Source organism: Nicotiana sylvestris, chromosome 3, assembly GCF_000393655.2.
Source record: "Nicotiana sylvestris chromosome 3, ASM39365v2, whole genome shotgun sequence".
NCBI classification, from domain to species: domain Eukaryota; kingdom Viridiplantae; phylum Streptophyta; class Magnoliopsida; order Solanales; family Solanaceae; genus Nicotiana; species Nicotiana sylvestris.
The window spans coordinates 157,730,601-157,738,805 of record NC_091059.1 but is presented as its reverse complement, the minus strand read 5'-3'; positions in this window follow the sequence as shown (position 1 = coordinate 157,738,805).

Here is an 8,205-nt window from a genome sequence, read left to right as displayed (position 1 = left end):
GAGCCCCTCGGGACCCCGTCCAACTACTCCAACAAGTCTATAAATATAATACGGACTTGTTTGAACTCTCAAAACGCATAAAACAACAACAAAACTAAGAGTCACACCCCAAAACCAAATTGAATCAAAATATGAACTTCAAGTTTCCAAATCGCTCCGAACACGCCGAATTATACTTAGACTACTCGGAATGACGTAAAATTTTGCATGCAAGTCTTGTATGACATTACGAACTATTACCAGTCTCGGAATCCTATTTGTACCTCGTGTCACCAAAACCTGCTCCAAACCAAATTTAAAGAATTTCTAAGACCTTCAAAGAACCAACTTTCACTATTAGGCGCCAAAACGCTCCCGGATCATCCAAAACCCGATCCGAACATACTCCCAAGTCCTAAATCATCATACAAACCTATTACAAACGTCAAATCCTGATTTCGAGGTCGTTTACTCAAAATGTTGACCGGAGTCAAACTTAGCCTTTAAGCCAACCTTAAAGAACCAATTGTTCTGATTTCAACCTGAACCCTTCAAAATCTCGAACTAACCATCCCCACATGTCATAAAATAGTAAAAGCATATACGGGAAGTCTTATTTAGGGGAACAGGATTCTAGAAAGAAAAATAACCGGTCGGGTCATTACAACCAGCCCGCTCCATAGAAACTATCTAGGAAATGACTGATAAGTTCGTAACTGCCCATGTCAGAGCCAAGAAGGCCAAAGCAAGAGTAAACAACATATTCATTATCAATTAGTACTTGGGAGAGGGACTAAGGGACTTCCTCGCCCGATTCAACAAAGTAAGGATGACTCTGCCGAATGCATCCGATGGGATGGCGGTCGCAACTTTCCAGAATGGGTTGAGTAGACATGGTTCAAGAGTGACTAGAAAACTGTTGAGCCAATTGATGAAATATCCCCAACCACTTGGGATGAAATCCATAATGCTTATTGCGCCGAGGTCCGAGCAGACGAAGTTGGCCTCAATGGACCAACTCATCGACTAACATTGGTACAAATCGAATCCAGAAGAATGATGAGAAAACATCAAGAGGGATCACCAGTTCCTCGACCTAACAGGGAACGACACCAACCATATTCAGGGCGGCCGTTGCACCTTCCCTCCACTATGAATAAGGCCCATCTAGGCCAGGAACAGGGACTCATAGGAATAAAAGAGGCATGCCTCATTTAATATATGCTCATAATTTTTGTGTATCACCTACAGAAGTAGTCTACGGTCTTGAGAAACCCAGAACAATGGTGAAGTGGCTGCCAAAGATAAGATCAGACCCAAACACTAGAAAATCTGACGCCCTCTGTGAGTTCCATTAGGAGCGTGGGCACAAAACAGAAGATTGCATCGCCCTTAGACAAGAAGTCATAAACATGTTGCAAAAGGGACAACTCAAAGAGTTTTTAAGTGATAAGGGAAGAACCAACTTCGCTAGAGGACGTGAACACGGCTGTCATCACCAGCTTGTACTATCAACATGATCATCGACGGTGGTGACGAAGCCTCTATGAACGACATGAAATTCACCACCACTCACAAGATCAAGCGTTCTATTACCCGCGAATCGCACGACAGACTCCAAGAAAGTATCATCTTCGATGAGTCGGATGCTGACTCTTTCACTTTCCCTCATAATGGTGCCCTCGTTATTACTTTACGCATTTTAGATACCGATGTAAAACCCATCATGGTGGACGGTGGAAGTGGAGCATGCATTATCCATCCCCGAGTCCTCACCCAAATGAGATTCGAGGATAAGATAGTGTCGCGTTGTATCACGTTAACCAGCTTTATTAAAGCAGTTAAACGAACGTTCGAAGAAATTACACTCCCCGTCTTGGCCGACAGCGTGACTCTGGAGACGACATTCCATATCATGGACCAGGCTACCTTGTACAACACCATTGTGGGACGACCATGGATACATCCCATGAGAGCCACCCCCTCCAGCCTATACCAAGTAATTAAATTCCCCACACCATGGGGAATATTCGGCACACGCGGAGAACAATGCACGTACCAGGAATGCTACCACATTGACTTAGATAGCACGACAAGTCAACAAAAAAAGACAAGCAAAAAGAGGCATGGCAATAAATAGGGTCGAGGTCAATGCAAGGAGAGACCGGGGACGTCATCGTGAATCTCGAGACGGTCAAGGCTGCGATTCGACCATAGAGGACCTCGATCTCATTCAATGGGACTTCGATAACCGTAGCAAAAAGTCCTATATCAGCTGCAAACTTCGAGAACCATGTAAATTCAGTCAATTCTTAATAATTAATGCAGATTTGTTTTCCTTCAGCCTTGCAGATATGCCGGGCATCCAAAGGGAAATTGCCATACATAAATTAAACGTCAACCCATTCTACCCCCAGTAAGACAGGTCAGGCATAAATTCAACTTCACCATCAACAATGCAGTCCGTGAGGAGGTGGAAAAGCTGTTAGAGAACGACTCTATTAGGGAGTCGAAGTACCCTAAGTGGGTCGCCAACGTAGTGAGGGTTGTTGATACCCAATTTTTCCCTATATATTTTTATACGCACAAATAACTTTGAAATAGCATATATATACATATATAAGCATACACAAGGTTTTTATAATTTTTCCCATAATTTTAAGGATTTAAATTGATTTATTTCCTCCCATTTTATTCATAAAGTCCCCAATAATTATTTTCAAAATATTGTTATGATGGTTTATTCATTTAATTTCTATACTTATGCCAAAATATGGTTAATATATTTTTATAATTATATTTGGTATTTTTAAGCTAAATTGCATATGATTGCAATATTAGCCCCATTTAATGTATAATTACATTTTATATGTGTAAATTGGTCCCTATATTTTTAAAATGATAAATATATATTTTAAATCATTTTGGTACATAAAATTATTTTCCAGAAATTGTGTATTATTTATTATAAATTAAATAGTTTGCTATTTAAATTATAGCCATATTTGGCTTTCAATTGTAGTCTAAATTGAACCCAACCCCAGACCAATTTCCTACTAAATTACCCGACTCAAATCCTATATACACTTACCCAAACCCGAAATGCATCTACCCGATCCAACCTAAATCAAATCCTGCTCGTTGATCTCCCAGATCAACGACCCATATGATTCCTTTTCTTTTTTAATCCTTCCTACCTCATTTCCAAAATATCGTCGCGCTCAGATTCTCTCTTCTCCTCTATTGTCTCAACCTAACCCTAAACCCCTTTCAACTGCCTCCCTTCTCCGGTCTTCTCTGGTGACCACCCTTCAACCCTAAGCCTCCAATGGCTCTTCCTTTGCCATGCTCATCTTCTCTGAGGCCTTCAAAGGCCCCAGGTCACACCGACTTGCATCTAGGGTTTGTCATCTGGTCTGTTCTTGGCTATTTCAGTATGATTCCAAGTGAAATCATGTTATACTTGTTACGATCCTTGAGGTTTTGACAGGTTCTTTCATCTATACTTGAGTTTCTTCTGAAACCCTATTTTTGGCTTACATCTTTTAGATCTATACGACTTTTAAATGATTTGAGTCTTTTCCTTTGATGTTTTATACTGTTCTTGAATCTTTTTTTACAAAAAATCATCGATTTCAAGTCATTTTCATCTTCTTCTAAAGCTAGGGTTTTCGGAACTTCTTCTACACTTTGTTTAAACTGATTCTTTATGTTTGAAACTTCTATCGTATGCATATTTTGACTGATTCTATGATTTTACTCCTTTTTCAACTCGCCTATATTGAAAACCCTAAATTCTTAGTTCCAATCTTGGGTTCTAGGTTTTGTTTGATAACGTGTTCAGTAAATTTGTATGTTTCTATGATTGTGATTTTTGCTCTATGTTTGTTTGTTATGGTTCCTAATTGTGGTTGTCCCTACCTATTGTGTGATTTTGCCCTATTTTTTGTCTGCTAATGTTTCTGATTCTTTATTTCTCCTACCTGTATCATGCTTAGCTTACTAATTCAGACTATGCTCTACATGAATCCCTAATTTTATATGTGATTCTTGTCCCACTCGACCTCTTAGGGTTCTGATTTTTTGCTTACCATGTGTTTGTCCTTATAGAGTGGTGCTAAATCAGTACTATCTTCTATTTTTGAATCCTTGAATCTTTGTGATTGATTTTTTGCTAATTCTGCATGATATCCCTGCTGATTTTTGCCTTTATTCTATTGTCAATTATGCTATTAATTGATTTCTTAAGACTTTCCTTGATTGAAATATGCTGAATCTAGCCTCTATTACCTATTGTGTACTTGTACTATGCAGAAAATACTTCCTTATTTACCATGTTCAGCCTTATATGATTTCCTTCCTTACTTGTCATATGTTTATGACCGTTTGAAGTTAACTCCTCAATTAAATGGAGTTCTTACCTTGATTTCCTAACTGATTGATTCTAAGTTCCTTAATTACTAATGGACTTTGATTTTTACCTTATTTACTACCTACTTTCAAACTATAAATACCCTAGCCTTTCATTAGCACAACACACGAACTCTTGGTTCAAAAACTATCTCTCACACTCAAACTTTCTGCTCTCTCTTTTGTACTACTTGTTACTGCTCTAAGTTAGCCGGCTGCAAGCCAATGCTAACCATTATGTTCTCATGTTCTTTCACTCTGCTTACTATCCTCCTTACTGGTATGTTCTAGTTTCAATTCAAAGTCCCAACAACAATATGATTTTCTTATTATTTCAGTTCATTTTGTTTCTAGTTTGCTTCTATTTGTGGTTTTGTTGTAACACTTGTAGTTGATGGTTACATTATTAGCATATTATTATGTCTTCCCCTTCCTCAAAATCAGTATGTTACCCCTCTACTTGTTTCTGAGCATGTCTATACCAATTACTTGTTTTATGTTTATCATCATGTGCTCCATGAATCCCCATATCCCTTGTAAGTGATCTTGTTCTTTGTGTCTGGTTTTATGACTATGCCTGGTCAGCTGTTTCTGAGCATGTCTATACCAATTCCTAGACCTTTGCTTGATTATGTGTTTGCAATCAAGTGTTCTATGTATCCCAAACCCGTTGACCCCTATTTGTGACTACTGAATTTACTTTGGTTCTGTGACTATTGGATATGTATAAACCTGTCCTAAGGTGTTTGGACTTTTGTTCATTTCTTCAATCTCTTTCCAAACAATTTTTATTGTTTTACTACATTACTTTCAAACAGACTTCCTTTTTTAATACAGTTTTTACTAAAACCTCTCAACTTGTGTCAATCACTTTTACTCTACTCTTAGTCAATAAGTTTTGCCCCCTCCAGTATGTGTACTGCCTTGAGATCCTCTTGAGAACCCTCTGAACGCTGGCATACTGAGGCTGGCCTTTCCACACTGCACTTGTTCAAATTTGGTTACTAAGTTTAGGTGTAAGCACTGCCCGGGATCCTTGATATCCTTAGGGAACTTTGATGCACCTAGACTCTGACATTGTCTATGGAATTGAGGCATTTGAGGCCATTGGAGGCTTTGGAAATCTGGGCCTAAATGAAGGCTCCCTATAGAATAGCTTCTTATTTTTCTTATTTACTTATGTAATTCATTCATTGTTCTGTAATAACTTGTAAACAAATATTGGGGTATTTAGTGAAAGGGATGGGTAGATGCATGTTTGTGGGGGTAATACAGGTAGAAATCATGCTCATATGGCCTTATGTTTAAATCTGATTGTTTTCTAGTAGAAATCATGCTCCTAGGACTTTATGTTTAAATTTGATTACCTTACCAAGTAGAAATAATGTTTATAAGGCTTTATATTTTGGTCATGTTTTAGAAACCATGCCTATAGGTTCCAAATAATCATGCCTTCGATGTCCTAAAATCGGATTAACTAATAGCCGCCATGCCTATAGGACTTAATTCAGATTCTGTTACAACGAGTGTTATGTATGTTTCTATGCCTGCAAGTCTTTAAAATCAGTATCAAAAGTAGATATCATGCCTATAGGAAATCATACTCGAATTCTCGCCTGTTAATCTAAGCTAGTCTGAATAATTTAACTTAGTCCACGCATAGCTCACTTCTGAATTGGTTTATCTAAGTATTCTATATTTCCTAAAACGAGTCTTTTAAAACTGCCTCAATTCATTAGATATCATGCCTATACGTATTATAGAAAATCCGTTTCAAAACCTGTTTTGTTTCGTTATACAAATGTGCTAACCAATGCTCCGCGTATATGCAAGCCCTTAGGGCGTTTTCAAAACTGCATTTCTGAAAACTATTTCTATTGTTTAACGTTTCCCTGAGCGTAACAAGCTTTTAAAAATCCATAGGCAACTGCTAGGATCACTACTCCTGAGTGTCTAAAAATCAGTTGCTTGTTTCTGCATATTCACCTAGATATCCTGCCTTAGGGCACTGTCTGATAAAAGACCTTAATTGTGCTTGAGTCGTGCTATTATGTGCTTATTTGAGGATGAAACTTTGAGCCTCTAATTGCTTCTTTCTATGTGCTGAAAGTTCTAAGTGTTTTGCTTGTCGCCTTAGAATTTTCACCTTTTAAAACCTTAGGGGTCCGTCTAGAACCACCTATAGGTAGAGGTCCTAACTCCCTCCAGGACCATTAAGACGAGACGGGTAGCAGCACGCAATAGAGATTGCTGAACAAACACTCGCTTTGCATGACCAATAAGGGGATGTGAAGGGTAGATATGAGACTTGATGACTACGTGCTAATGTCACGTGTAGCCCCTAATTGAGGAGTGTTTACTGGACATTGTGTGGGGTGATCTTATAGGATAACCAAACTAGGACCTCTCATTTACCAAAATTCCCTTTTTATTTAAAACCTTTGTTTTACAACTTGTCCAAATCTTTATCTTATTACTTGAGTTATCCAACGTGTTTTACTTGCAACCTATTTGATTCATTTGTTTACTTGTAATTGACTAATTTGTGAATATAAGTTCGTCCGGGACCCATAGTTGTGGACCAAGAGGGGTGCCTAACACCTTCCCCTCGAGGTTACTTTGAGCCCTTACCCTAATCTGTAGTAATAAAAACCAATCCAAGAGTTAATCACTCTAGGTACCCTAAAGCACCGTAATCCGTTAGATGGCGACTCTTCAAATACCCAATTCCCAAAAGGAAATGAGTCATTACACCCCATGGAATGTCAGAACCCGGACTTCCCTGAAGAAGAGAAAAAAGGGGGCACGACAACATGGAGACTCTGCTGGAGAATATTTTTAGGCTCTTATCATAACGAACTTGTCTTTTTATAAATTAGTCCAAGCATGCTTATCCCGCACCCTTCTCCCTTATTTTAATTTAACTATCTATTTCTCCAACATTTATGATTTCTTTATTATCCTGAAACTGACTTGTCTCTTTATTTTTTTTCCTGTAACTGTCTTTCAATTATTTAAATGTTGTATTTACTTTTCCTACGTGAAAATACTTGACTACATGTTATTTAATTGCTGCATAAATCATGCTTCGCATCATATTCCACTCATGCGTTTTAAAATCATACAACAACGCTTTAATGAGTGGTTGTGCTCTTCCTATTTTACTACCCTTAAATGTGGAAAGACTTATTTGCGGTAGAGCCAGTCGATCAGCAGTACAGTCGACGATTCCGTGCCTTACCCCTCGAGTTGTCCGCTTGAGGGTACCAGTCTAAACCCCATAGAAACCTTATTCTAGTTAAAATTGTGCATGCATCATGGTCAAACCTAGTCGGATCAGTTATGTTGTCCACATGATGATCCTTTAAAATAAGCCTTATCCAAAGTCCATCGGGTTTTCCATAATCCCAATGGATATCACCATATTCTGTGCATTAATTTGGAGAACTAAATGTCGGTATGTTGATCATAAATATATAAATAGTCGAGTCTGGTGGGAGTGAGGTCTAACCCTCTTGTTTTGTAGAAAATGAGGCACTAGGTCCCCAACTTCGGTATGGCTAGCACACCTTCACTCTTGCTAGACTGGTGGAGGAATCTTCCATTAGATGACCAAATCAATGAATGGAAAGAGAGGGCTGCCAAATCTAGCGAGAAGCTGGAATATCTGGAATACAACCTGTTGGAATTGGAAGGAAAAGTGAGAAAGAGAGTCACCGACTGCTAGAACACTGAGGGAAACAAAGGAGAACATTTGGCAAAGGCATTTCTACTGATGAACCTACGCAAACTGGAGGATTTGATCAACGAGAGCAT